The sequence below is a fragment of the Neofelis nebulosa genome, chromosome 5 (genome assembly GCF_028018385.1).
Source record: "Neofelis nebulosa isolate mNeoNeb1 chromosome 5, mNeoNeb1.pri, whole genome shotgun sequence".
In the NCBI taxonomy this organism is placed as follows: Eukaryota; Metazoa; Chordata; class Mammalia; order Carnivora; family Felidae; genus Neofelis; species Neofelis nebulosa.
The window spans coordinates 60,564,080-60,578,075 of record NC_080786.1 but is presented as its reverse complement, the minus strand read 5'-3'; the positions used below and the strand labels follow the sequence as shown (position 1 = coordinate 60,578,075).

Sequence of the window (13,996 nt, the reverse complement as noted above, 5' to 3'; positions counted from 1 at the left end):
AATAAACATAAATGAACTTAAAGAAAAGTTTTAAATGAGTTTTAAGTAAGTTTGCCTTCTGATAAGCTGGTGATTAAAATATTCTAGCATAAATTAAATCCTGATACCGTAGGAGCTTCTTCTATCAACAGGGTTAGCAAATGGGTGATGCTAAAATTGAATTATTACTGAATGAATGAAAGTCACTTTACTATCCCTGATATTGCCACCCTGGTAATTATTAATTGTTGATACACTTGCCCTGTGGCTAAGGGTCTGCTTAAGTTATATATTTACTTTCAAATCTTATGCTTAAATCAGAAACACAGGGGATATAAATCCCAAGTACCTATTTTATTAAAAGCTTTGCAGGTGATTTTAAATACACGAGGGTGAAATCTTAACTAAGTAGTGTCTCTGATAACTAGTAAACTAATGTGGTATGTTGAACTGCTTACACAGTAAATGGACTTTTTACAAAATGATTAGACTGGTTTTCAGTTTTCTTCTTGCTCCAGAAATTACATTTTTGACTTTCACAATCAGTGTAATGTCTGAATCTTGATGAAATAGAACTGAATCTCTGTGTTAGTTTCCAGATTCTTATCTGGAACTGTAGTGAACAGGTGCCCAGGTGTCTCTTATGAGCTGTTCTCTTGGTCATACCACAAACAAAATGGGTTTTTTCAATGGCTGAAGAAACAACCTGTGGGAAGGCAATGCTCATCAGGACAGTTTTAATGATATCGCTATGTGATCGGTGTCAAGTGGAAGAATGTATAACATCCATAGTACCTTTAACAATTAGCAGAGTGAGATAATATTTGGGAATGGCTTTGTTGATATCAGACATACTATGAGTGTTGCAGTGTGCATGTATCAGTTTTTACTGATTGCATACACTATGGAATCCCAAAATGAGTTAATCTAGAGAGAGTAAAACTCCTGAGCTTCAGTGCTAAGTGAAGACTTGGGGTTATGTGATGACAGATGGTATAGACTCTGTGACAGCTCTTGATTAATTTATATTAGAAACCACTGCTTTAGTTTCTTTTGCAGGTAGAGATGGCTTGAGGCTTTCTTTAGGCAATGATAAACATCAAATTTGATGCATTTAAATTCTACCATTGTGGCTTCCATTTTAATAGCATATAGGGTGATTTTGTAAATATGTTCTCCAAGAAATCCCCAAAATGATGTTGTTACAACAGATGGTGTGACTCTGCAATATAAGAATTACTACATCTACCAGGAAGAAAATTTGTTTTATCAAATTTCAGTTTGATTAGAACTGATGCAGATTACATGTATGCATTTGAAGAGCCATGGATCTTAAATTTCTTTGTAAAATACTTGGTAAGGAATTAGTTTGGCATAGGTTTCCAAGTTATGAAGAACATTCAGTGATTTTTTTTTTTTTTGATTCTACATATTATTTCAAATGGGAAGGAAGCTTAGGTCCATAGTTACTCTAAAGCAGAGTGGCCAACATCAGTCTCTTATTGATAGGGTCCAAGTCAATTTGGATGATTAATCTAAGAGTTAATAATGAATTTACATTCAATGATATTGATAAACTTTATTCCTAACAGTTTTCTTTTCTCATTAGGAAAATAATGCTGTGTTAGACAGGAGAAATAGATCTAAGAGGATAAAGAGTCATCAAAGTGTCCTGCAGTAGAAGGAAATCTACTCTGATTTAATCCATCCTAAGATTACACAATTTCAGGCAGAATTCAAAGACAAATGTACAAAAGAGGAAAAATACCGCCTAAAAGCCAATGACTTTACATAACAACCACTATCTGGGACTTTAATGATATATTTTTGCAATCTGGCTATTATATATCCGTGCATGGTGGATTAAAAATGGCCACAAATTCTTTGTCACTCTTTCCATTGACAGGTTGACTTGATTGCCCATTCTGAGCTGGCCACTGAGTTCCTTAATTAATAGAATATGGCAGAATAGATGCTGTGCCAGTTACAGGCCTAGATTTATGAAGACTTTACCTTGAAATGACACTCTTGAAACATTTCTTAGACGCTGGACACCACACTGTGAGCACCCAGGTAGAGCCCATGTGAGGGTGCTCTGGTTGATAGGCCAGATGGGCTACTTGTTTTTGCTGGGATCCCGCCTCTACTGCCAGTCATGTGATCAACCATCTCAGGTGGTCCAGCCTAACCAAGCCCGCAGATGACTATAGCCCAGCCCATGTTTCATGACACAGAAACAATCACCCAGCTGAGCACAGCAAGCCCACATAAATATTAAAGATAAAATTGTTATTGTTTTAAACCATTTATCCTCGAGGTGCTTTATTACACAGCAATAGATAGCCAAAACACTTTCATGTCTGAAAAGAAAGCCCTGATAACTGTGTCTGGACAAAGTGCAGAGAATGGGACCTGAAATTATATTTAGTCCGAATATGAGTACCAGGTGACAAACTCAGCAAGAGCTAAAAACATTTCCAGGAGACTGGCCAGGGCCTAGCATCTGAAACACATGCTATAGCAATATAAGAATGGTTAACATAAAGGAGTAAGTACCTCAAATAGTTGACATTTACATTTACATTCACCTAACATGCTATCCAGAGACAGTTATACCCCAAGTCTCACATATCCAAAGAAAGTTGTCAGTTTTTAACACTTGGTGTAACGTGCTTGAATGTTGGTTGTATTCCTTGTAAGTCTTTATTAAATAACTGTCATTATTACCATATGACCGATGGAAAAGATTTTGCATCTAGGGGATTTGAAATGTCTGAAGTTCACTTGAATTTAGAGAAGATGATCGAGCAGAAGAGTACGGTGGTAAAAGTTTTAACTGGTGGAATTGCCCACTTATTCAAACAGAAAAAGGTTGTTCACATAAATGGATATGGAAAGATAATGGTCAAAAATCAGGTCACCTCTACAAAAGCCAATGGCAGCACTCAAGTTATCGATACCAAGAACATTCTTATAACTACAGGTTCAGAAGTTACTCCTATTCCTGGAATCACGATTGATGAAGATACAATAGCGTCATCTACAGCTGCTTTATCTTTAAAAAATAAGTTCCAGAATAGATGGTTGTCATTGGTGCAGGAGTAATAGGTGTAGAATTGGGTTCAGTTTGGCAAAGACTTGGTGACAGCAGTTGAGTTTTTAGGTCATGTTGGTGGAGTTAAAATTGATATGGAAATATCTAAAAACTTTCAAAGCATCCTTCAAAAACAAGGATTTAAATTTAAATTGAATACAACAGTTAGTGGTGCTACCAAGAAATCAGATGGAAAAAATGATGTTTCTATTGAAGGTGCTTCTGGTGGTAAAACTGAAGTTATCACATGTGATGTGCTCTTGGTTTGCATTGACCGAAGACCCTTTACTAAGAATTTGGGACTAGAAGAGTTTGGAATTGAACTAAAGCCTGGAGGTAGAATTCCAGTCAATACCAGATTCCAGACTAAAATTCCAAATATCTATGCTATTGGCAATGTGGTTGCTGGTCCAATGCTGGCTCACAAAGCGGAGGAAGAAGGCGTTATCTGTGTTGAAGGAGTGGCTGGTGGTGCTGTGCACATTGACTGCAATTGTGTCCCATCTCTGATTTACGTGCACCCTGAAGTTGCTTGGGTTGGAAAATCAGAAGAGCAGTTGAAAGAAGAGGGTATAGAGTACAAAGTTGGGAAGTTCCCTTTTGCTGCCAACAGCAGGGCAAAGACCAATGCCGACACAGACAGCCTGGTGAAGACTCTGGGAGAGAAATCCATGGACAGGGTACTGGGAACACATATTCTCGGGTCAGGTGCTGGTGAAATGATAAATGAAGCTACTCTTGCGTTGGAGTAAGGAGCATCCTGTGAAGATATAGCTAGAGTCTGCCATGCGCACCCGACCTTATCAGAAGCATTTAGAGAAGCAAACTTGGCTGCATCATTTGGCAAATCAATCAACTTTTAAAACAGAAGATTATATTTTTCTGAAATTTCCTGGGAGCTTTCGTAGAGGTCACATTTCTAACAGGAAATTCTCCCAGCTCCAAGAATTTCTAGGACTGAATTATGAAAATTTTGGAAGGTTTTAATAGGTTTTGATGAAATGGAAACCATAGCTGAAATTACTCTATTTCATCCATTTTGAATAAATTTAATATTTTCTTTCAAAAAAATAGATTTTATATGTTTTATCTCATCCCATCTTCACAGTCCTGTAAAGGGATTATTATTGCCACCTATCTATTGATGAAAGTTTGGTTCTACTTGGCCAAAATTGTTTAAATTGCAAATGATATAACTAATTGAAATAAAATGTTTTATGACTCTAAAGACTATGATCTTTTTTCTATATTACCTAGACATTATACATGTGATCTCCAGAAGTTTGTACGTGAAATGGCAATAGACTCTTGTTTGTGATAAAATGTTAGACTCTTGTTTGTGATAAAAAAAAAAAAGGCTAAAAAAAATTGTTTATCATTAAAGGATTTCAAAGTAAAGTACATAACCAGAAAGTAAGGTAGGTCTAGATGGACCTATTTAGACCTATGCTTTATAAAGTCCATTTTTTTCAAGTGCATACCTGTATAAAATGGACAATATTCTGGAAATATTTGCACCTATTTATAGTTGTTGCTGTGAGATGTGTCATTCAGGGTGATTCAGTGCATGTGTGCATGTGTGTGTGTTTGGAATTCACTTGTTAGTATACTTCAAATTTGTGGTGAAGTAATGGGTGATTTTTATCTCTCTCTATATATATTTTTTCAATATATGAAATTTATTGTCAAATTGGTTTCCATACAACACCCAGTGCTCATCCCAAAAGGTGCCCTCTTCAATACCCATCACCCACCCACTCCTCCCTCCTACCCCCCATCAACCCTCATTTGTTCTTAGTTTTTAAGAGTCTCTTATGCTTTGGCTCTCTCCCACTCTAAACTCTTTTTTTTTTTTTCCTTCCCCTCCCCCATGGGTTTCTGTTAAGTTTCTCAGGATCCACATAAGAGTGTATCTATATTTTTTTAGTTTATTTATTTATTTTTTAAATTTTGATATAGAGAGCTCTAGTGGGGAAGGGCAGAGAAAGGGGGAGAGAGAGAATCCCAAGCAGGCTCTCTGCTGGCAGCGTGGATCCCTAAGGCAGGGCTCGGACCCACAAACTGTGAGATCATGACCTGAGCTGAAACCAAGAGTCGGATGCTTAACTGAGCCACCCAGGTGTCCTGGGTAATTTTTATTTTTAAAAATGTTTTATTTTTGAAACCTCTGAAGAGTAGGATACATTCCTTATTGACATTCGTTGGTTTGGGAGACATATATTTTCATATTAACTAGGCGAGTATAAGGAAGACTGTCTAGATGCCAACATGTAGACAGAAATTTTCTCAAGTTGCTGCACAGGAATCTATTTTCTCTTCTAAAACCTCAGCCTTTTCTATGACTTTCAGTCTTCCGGAATTATGTAATCTGAGACAGGGACTTTGTCTTGCCAGGATTTTTGGCGATTTAATTGGATTCACAACTTGACACTTGCATATCACACAATACCCTATACCAAAAATAATTGAAAAAGAGGCCTTCTTGAATATGTCGTGATTTCTCCAATTGTAGTAATTTTCAACTTCACGACCATTTCTTTAATACATCTCTCAACCCAAAAAAGTACCAATAATCTTTATAAGGTTGAGAGAATAAAGTGTGAAAATCACCGGTAGCCCTTGTCCAAAAAGTTCTTATTTTGTCCTTTATAATTTCAACGAGTTCCTTAACACTCTTTTTGGGGGGAGGTTGCCAAAAATCACCAGCCCTGACCTTACAATCCTGAGAACATGAAGCACGCATGCTTTGCCTTTCCCACTAGAGCCTTGTTATCTGGAGGCTCTAACCTGGTCCAAGGTGAAGAATCAGACTTGTTTATTCAGGTCTTCCAATTCAAACAGCTGGGCAGTAAATGAACAAAGGAAAGTGATTGTGTCAGTGAAAGGTCAATCGAAGTTCAGGTCTTCAGAGTCAGCCCACGGAAGAGGAAATGTTTGTGCTCTTAATAGTTTTTGTCACAAATATTAAATGTGTGATTGACTCTCAGGGCTAAAATAAAGAACGTTTATAAATACACTGTGAATTGTTTTCCCGATGCTAGTAACAAAATGATCATGTTTACAAAATGTATTCATCCTTAAGGTTTAGTTTAGGTAGCACAGCCAACCAGAAGAGTGTGGTGCCCCTCTTAAAGTCTTATAAACGTTTTCCTTGTACATAATTCTATTATAGGGCTTTCATATTTTACAACATCTCTCTACACATCGTCTTTCCCACTGACTTGTAAGATCTTTTCAAAATGTATCTTTTATAGTATTTATCTTTGTATCTCAGGATCTCACCAGAGGGCTCAGAAGCAGCAGCTATTCAATGAATGTTTTAATAAATGAATCTGTACATGAATGAACTAAATCTTTCCCAATATCCACTACTTATGTCAAAAAAAAAAAAAATCCCTGCATCTCTTCCCCATGCTTTCCCTCCAAGTAACTTCTTTAAAGGTAGTACCATTGATCCCACAGACTTTAGCTACATTGCCTTTAATCTCAGATTTTTTTTTTCTCTATTGTGATTGCTTTCCTGTAATCCCAATTTGTTTTCTCCTTTACCTTTGAGGTTAAGTTTGGAAAGTATGTCATTCTGGAGATCCCTGAGATTCAAGAGGGCTACTTGCTATTTTGAGCCGTTCCACCAGTTATTGTGACAGTGGAATATACTGTCGATATTAACTGGTTTCTCTGATAAGTTCCTGTTGTGTAATTCAGTGCAGGAAATGGAAATCGTGAACCAGTTATACATTTTCATAAATATCGACAAATAAAACACGGGACAGTTTTACGCCCAACTCCAACATTCATTTGTATCCTTTGTCACCTGGATTGCAATATCCTTAAGTATGTATTTTCCACTATTAGTCTGCTGCAAACTTGGTATGTGGTGGGCTTATTACAGTTTATTATTCAAATGCAAATTGGAGCTGCCAAATTCTGTGTGACTTATAGCTAATCTTCCAAATAGTGTTTGCTTTCATTTTATTAAGTTACTGCACATGTAGTATGTGGGGATTTAGTGTGACAATGGCATACAGAGCTCTGTGTCATCGTGAAAAGGGAGGCGTTTTTTGATTCTGGCCTCTCTGAAAACCTTCACTGTTCATCACCAATGATCGTGACCCAGGATTATCCCAGCCATGCACTCACGTACACACCATCCTCCTGCATTAGTAGAATTGGCTCTGAGGGCTCCAGATGGACCACCAGTATCTCATGAGCTATTCTGCGGGGGGTGAGTTAGGATGATTTTGTGTAGGACAATTCTCATATGGAACCACCAGTCTGTGATGTCGCTACTCCTTGTCAAAGATAGATTTAATACTATTCCCGCTATTGTGCCAGTAATGTACCTGTTACATTTGCCATCTCACTTGACAAACAAAAATACCTCATTTGACTAAGATTGGTGTCACACACAGTAAGATGACAGGAGAGGGGAAGTTTAAAAAACAAATCAAAACAAAACGGCCGTTTGGGTTTATAATAGCAAAACCTCGCCTATTTTAAGCACTGTTTCCTTTCTGCAAAATAAACAATCGAAACCCTCAAAACCAAGTACATCGAGAGTTGTCACATCTTCCTGAAGAGAAATCCAGTATTCCAGTTAACAGATGATACTTCACCTTCACCTTAGAAATAAACATATATTTTAAAATTGAATAAGCAAAAGTTTTAAAAGGGAAAAAGTATGGCAAAGTGTCCTAATTCCAAGAAGAAAAAGACAGAGAGACTTCTCATGAACCTCCCTGTTAAGATGATTACTCCTTGTTTATAATGGCTCTTTAATAGAGGGAGTAAGTTCCTTTCCCTTCTTTCCTCCCTCTCCTTCCAACAAATAGTTTTAAGCATCTAGTATTAGCATATGGTGGCCACCATGAAACCAATGGTCCCTGGCTTCCTTTTACTTAGAGATTCCTGTATAATTTTTCATGAATCTGGAAGGAACATTTAGGAAAATACCACTTATCCATGGCAAAATTGCTATGTTCATATATATTAAAAGTATATATGCACAGAGGATACGGATAAACTATGTCTCACATGGATTTGAAATTTGAAACAAACCTTTGAAATAATGTAATCAGTGATACAAATGAACAATGGAAATTAAAGCAAAATACTGCATTTTACATATATTAAGTTGAAAATTTTACATATATAACATATATATTAGTGGATATGAGATATTATAAAATTGCACTAATTTCTGTTATCGGGGTGGAAAATAAGCAAAAATCTTTTTGGAAAAATGATCAAACTGGTGAAGAAAAATTAAGTGCTCCTTGCTGTAATTCCATGCATTGAAATTTAGCCCAAGTGAAAAAAATCAAAAGAAAAAATGAGTATGTATATCAAGATGTTGAATGGAGTTTTGCTTATCATGCTAAAACATTATAATGTGGTCCAAATGTCCATTAATAAGGAAAGGTTAAGTCAGTTATACTTTAGTTAAATGGAATAATGTACAAATGTAAAATGATTATGGATATGTTTCTGTTTAAAATGTGTACATGGACACTACACAAAAGAATGTGACATCTCGGGATGGCAGGACTATGGATGATTTTAAAAAATGCTTTAATTGCAGTTTTAATACTTTTATGGGTTATATAATAGGCTCACTGTTTTTAATTTAAAAAATTTTTAAGTTTATTTATTTTGAGAAAGAGAGAGCACAAGGGGGGTGGGGAGGAACAGAGACAGAAAGAGAGGAAGAGAGAGAGAGAGTCCCAAGTAAGCTCCACAATGCCAGTGCAGAGACCAATGTGGGTCTTGAACTCATGAACATGAGATCATGACCTGAGCTGAAACCAAGAGTTGGACACTTAACAGACTGAAACACCCAGCACCACTCACTTTTTATAGTCATAATCAGTCTTGAATATTCAGGGGTCAAACTAATGTGTTTTTTCTTTTTTTCCCATTTTATTTATTTAAGGTAAAATTTACATCCAGTAAAATTTACCCTTTTTTTTAAAGTTTTTTATTTCATCCTTTTGTTGTACAGTTCTGAGTGTTTTTTGTAAACAGCATATGGTCATGAAACCATAACCAAAATCCAGATATAAAACAAAATATTGAAAAAGTTCCATCCTCTAAAATTGTATGCTTTTGAAAAAAACCAAAACATACAGTCATGAAACCACAATCACAACCCAGATATAGAACAAAATATTGAAAAAGTTCCATCCTCCAAAATTCAACTTACCCCTGATAGTTAACTACTAACTACCGGATCCCCAGCCTTGGTTTTTATTCCCCCATATTTTGCCTCTGAGAGAATGTAACATAAGTGGAATTACAGAATATGTACCTTTTTGACTCTGGCTTATTTAACTAAGCATAATGCTTTTGAGATTTAAAAAGACTGTTGTATGTATCAGTAGTTCTTTCTTACTGCTGATTGGTTTCCTGTTATGTAAATGTACCACCATTATTTTATCTGCTTCCCAGTGGAGGGATGTATGGGTTGGTTCCAGTTTGGGACAGTCACAAATAAAGTTGCTACATAAGCATTTATGTATAAGTTTTCTTTTTTTGTGTATGTTTTTTAAATGTTTTTTTATTTATTTTGAGAAAGAGAAAGAGAGAGAGAGTCATGAGCAGGGGATTGGCAGAGAGAGAGGGAGAGAGAGAATCCCAAGCAGGCTCTACACTTTCAGCACAAAGCCCGGCATTGGGCTTGAACTCATGAACCTTGAGATCATGACCTGAGCGGAAATCAAGAGTCAGATACTGAATCGACCGAGCCACCCAAATGCCCCTTTTGTCATGTATATTGTAATCGAGATAATATTGTTTGCGTGCACGGGTAGGAAATAATACAAAGAGATCTTGTGTTTCCCCTAATGGTAATGTTTTGCTAAACTATTGTATAGTAGGACAGCCAGTATATTTGCAATGATTCTGGGTCCTATTTGAATCTTTTATTTTAGCAAGCACTTACTCTATTAGGTTTAGCATGTAGGTCTTGGCCTATTGTGGGCTGTGTTTCCAAAGACAGTGTCATCCTTAGAGCCTTGCCATGTTTTGTTTTGGATTCTTGATTTGCCTGTTGCCACTGGGACTCCTGCTAGTTCCTGCTGGTGCTGCCTGTGGAGGTAGAAGAGCTTTGCCCAGGCCAGGTCACTGTGTGTCTCTGGATAGGCAGAGGGATCTCAGGGCCCTGGGAGTTACCTGGACCTGGCTGTTTGAAATGTAACTGGTGCCCTTTTGACACTTCTGCCTTCCTACCCCCTTATTTATAGGTTTTTGTGTGAAGACAGGTTTTCATTTCACTTGGGTAAATATATACCAAGGAGTAAGATTTCCTGGTCATATGGCAAATATATGTTTAGTTTCATAAGAAACTAAAAAAATGCTTTCGAAAGTGGTATACTATTATCTTACCAGAAATCTATGAGAGTTCTAGTGGGTCTGCCCCCTCACCAGCACTTCTTATTTTTTTTTTTTTAGTTTAGCCATTACAAGGATAGTGGTATCTCATTTTGTTTTTAACTTGTACTTCCCTATTTCCTAATGATATTAAGTATCATTTAGATGATGTGCTTGTTTTACATCCTTCTACATTTTTTGGTAAAATTCCTTTTCAAGTCTTTTACCCATTTCTTATAATTCTATTCTTATTTGCTTTTGAGAGTTCTTAATATAATTTGGATATAAGCCCTCTATCAATGGCTTGCAAATACTTCCTCTATTTTATGGCTTGTCTTTTCACTATTTAACCTTGTCTTTTGAAAAGCTGATGTTTTAAGTTTTGATGAAGTCCAATCTATCAATCTGTTCTTTAATGGATCATTTTTATGATCAAGTTGCATTTAATTTTTATATAAGGCAAGATGCATGAGTGAAGGTTCCTTATTGTTTTGCTTATGGATATCTAATTTTTCTAGCACCATTTGTTGGAAAGACTATTCTTTACTCATTGAATCTCCTTGCATGTTTACTGAAAATCAATTGAACATGCAGTTGAACTTTGAACAATATGGGTTTGAACTTGCGCGCATTCACGTGTAGTCAGATCCCCCCACTCAGCCCTGCAAAAAGCTTTATTGTTTCCAGTTGGTCCACAGCTTTTAAGAAGACTCCCAGGTGGTTAAACAGCGGCCTAGTAGCTGAAGGGAGAGGTTCAGGCAGCAGTCCTGACGTCAGGGGGATGTCTGAGGGAATTATCAACAGACTCTGGGTTCTGGAGGCTCCTACTCACGCTTGAGAGTGAGCCTAACTTGCCCAGCCTAGCCTGGCGGCCAGCCTGCAGAATTCGTCACGTGGTCGCCATCTTCCTGGTGAGTTTCACCTGTTCCTCCCGGAAGTGGTTCTCTAGGAACTCACACGGCGCAGGCAGAGCCTATGGCAAGCAGATACAAAAGGGTCCACTTCAGGTCTTTCCCCAGCGCAGAGGCAGCTTCTGAAGTGTCCAGTTTTACTCCCCTCACCCTGGGATGGCTCTGCACGTCCTGGAAGAGGGTGCTGCCGCCGCGCTGGTTTTGCATCTTCCAGAGACGCTGGGAGCCCTTGCGCTTCGGCAACCCGCAGAAGTGTCCCATGCCTTCCAGAGCCACGTCATCGTCCTGGTGGAAATAGAAGCTCAGAGAAAGGTAAGTGTAGAGGCCTGCAGATGCATGTTGATCAAGTGGTTGACGGCAGCTTCCACCTGACAGGAATAATTTTGAGGAATCTGGGAGTTTATGGTTGATTGGCATTAGAAGCTAAGCTAAAGAAAACAAAACCGTGTTGGTTGGTCCCGGAAGCAGAGGGTGGCTGAGACAATGGCTTCCAAGGTTGCAACGGGAAAAGAAATTGCAAGAAGGGGCATTCCTCCATTCTAAACACTTTTGAAGCAAGTGATAGATCTTGGGGATCCCCAGGCACCCTGCCTATATGAGTATTTTTTACAGCAGAGTACTGTAAATATATTTTCTCAACATTTTTTTTCTCTAACTTTATTGTAAGAATAGAGCATTTAATACATATAACATACAAAATGTTTGCCACTAGACTGTTTTATGTTGTTGGTAAGGCTTCCCCATCAACATTAGGCTATTTGTAGTTAAGCTTTGGGGAGTTATAGGTGGAGGGATGTTATACTTGGAGGGATGCCTATAACTCAGAAGTTATAAGTGGAGGGATGCCTTGGTGGCTCAGTCAGTTGAGCGTCGGACTCCTGATTTTGGCTCAGGTCATGATCCCAGAGTCATGGGATCTAGCCCCTCGTAGGCTCCTTGGTGAGCATGGAACCTGCTTAAGATTCTGTCTCTCTTTCCCTCTGCCCTTCTACCCTGCTCACACTCACTTTCTATCTGTAAAATAAATAAATAAAAAAGTAATAGGTGGATTTTCCACTACCTGGGGATTGGCACCCCTAACTCCCACACCCACCTCCTCCCCTCCATATTGGGCAAGGATCCCCTGTATATGTGCCGGTGTGTTTCATTTTTCTGAACCCTCCATCCAGTCCCATTGGGCCGCCGGGTCTATCCTTTCTCCAGCCCTGAACAGTCTTGGCTACTGCTTTGTTTGTAGATATCAGTTACTGTGAACCTCAAACTTGGTTCTCCTTTTCCAAAATTCTTTTAGCTAATTCAATTCACTTATTTTCTCATAAAAAACTTAAGATTACCTTGTGGATGTATACAAAAAACAAACAAAAAAGATAACAAGAAGTAACAGCAACCCTGCTGAGATAGCTAATGGTGTGGTCCTCAGCAGGCAGCTCCAGGTGTAAATTATTTTTCTGTTCCCTTCCCCCAGCTGTAGTTCTTTAAAGTACTTGAAAGGCAACAATCTTTTGCTGCCCTAACCCCAGATGCTTAAGCCTTTTTTTCTGTGGGAGGGGTAGATGAGAAGCGTGTGGGCAGGGCTTTGTGCTTTGCTACAGCTGTTTACCTCTCTGCCACTTGGACAGGAATGGAGGTTCTCTTGGGCCTCATGTCCTGACCCAGTCTTTTTCTGTGGAGCTCAGGTAGGGTTTTTGAAGAATGGGTGAGGAGTTGTGAATGCGCTTGTGTCTGTGGTTCCCAGGGATTCTGTATTCTCATTCCTGTCCTCACTTGGAATTTAGAAATGGATTAAAAATTTTACCTGAATTTGGCCTATTGTCCTGTGGCAACAGGCAGATTCTCCCCCTGGGTATGCAAGTTCTTGTATCCTTTTTCGTCTTGGAGACTGCTTTTCTCCTTACTTTTCAGGTCAGTGATTGGCTCTGAGACCTTATCTCTCTCATGGGTTCAAGAAAGTTTTGAATTTGTTGATTGCCTGGCATTTGTGGTTGTTTTGGTTGTAATGGTGAAGCAACGTGCTTCCCAGCTTTCTGCGTTTTAAACAGAAATCACAAGTTTCTCTGGTTTCTTCTAGGGTGTGGCAAAATGAGTAGGATTCCAACTTTCACTTGAATGTGACTTTTGGATTAAGCTGTCTAGCCAAACTGACAGGTTTGAATCATGGGCAAAATCATAGCCCGAAACACTTCATCTGTAACAATAAGGGTAAGAGCGAGTTATATCTGGTCAAGTTGCATCGGTCAGTTGTGCATAAATATATATATACACACACACACATATATATGTATAAATTTTTTTTGGAAAGAAACAATAAAACCACCTTTATTCACAGATAGTGTGGTTGTGTATGCTGATAATCCCGAAGAATCTACAAAAACTCTCTGAAACTAATAGGGGAGCTTAGCAAGGTCACAGGATACGCTCTCAATATACAAAAGTTAACTGCAATGAACAACTGGAATTTGAAATTCTTAAAAGCCATAAAAAGTAATTTGATACGAATTTAACAAGAACGTTTAGGATTCATATACAAAACATTAATGAAAGCAACCAAAAGAAGACTTATGTAATTGGAAAGATGTACCACACCTCTTTTTGATGCTCCTTTCTTTCATTTCCTTCAATGTGACCACAGTAAAAATCACATTGG

The 13,996-nt window shown here is 38.1% G+C and overlaps 2 pseudogenes; one reads left to right on the top strand and one right to left on the bottom strand.

The window, feature by feature from the left end:
* Positions 1 to 2,639: 2,639 nt before the first annotated feature.
* LOC131511374 (dihydrolipoyl dehydrogenase, mitochondrial-like) lies at positions 2,640 to 3,982 on the top strand (annotated as a pseudogene).
* Positions 3,983 to 11,301: 7,319 nt separating this feature from the next.
* On the bottom strand, positions 11,302 to 11,753 carry LOC131513124 (ferritin light chain-like; annotated as a pseudogene).
* Between the last annotated feature and the right edge of the window lie 2,243 nt (positions 11,754 to 13,996).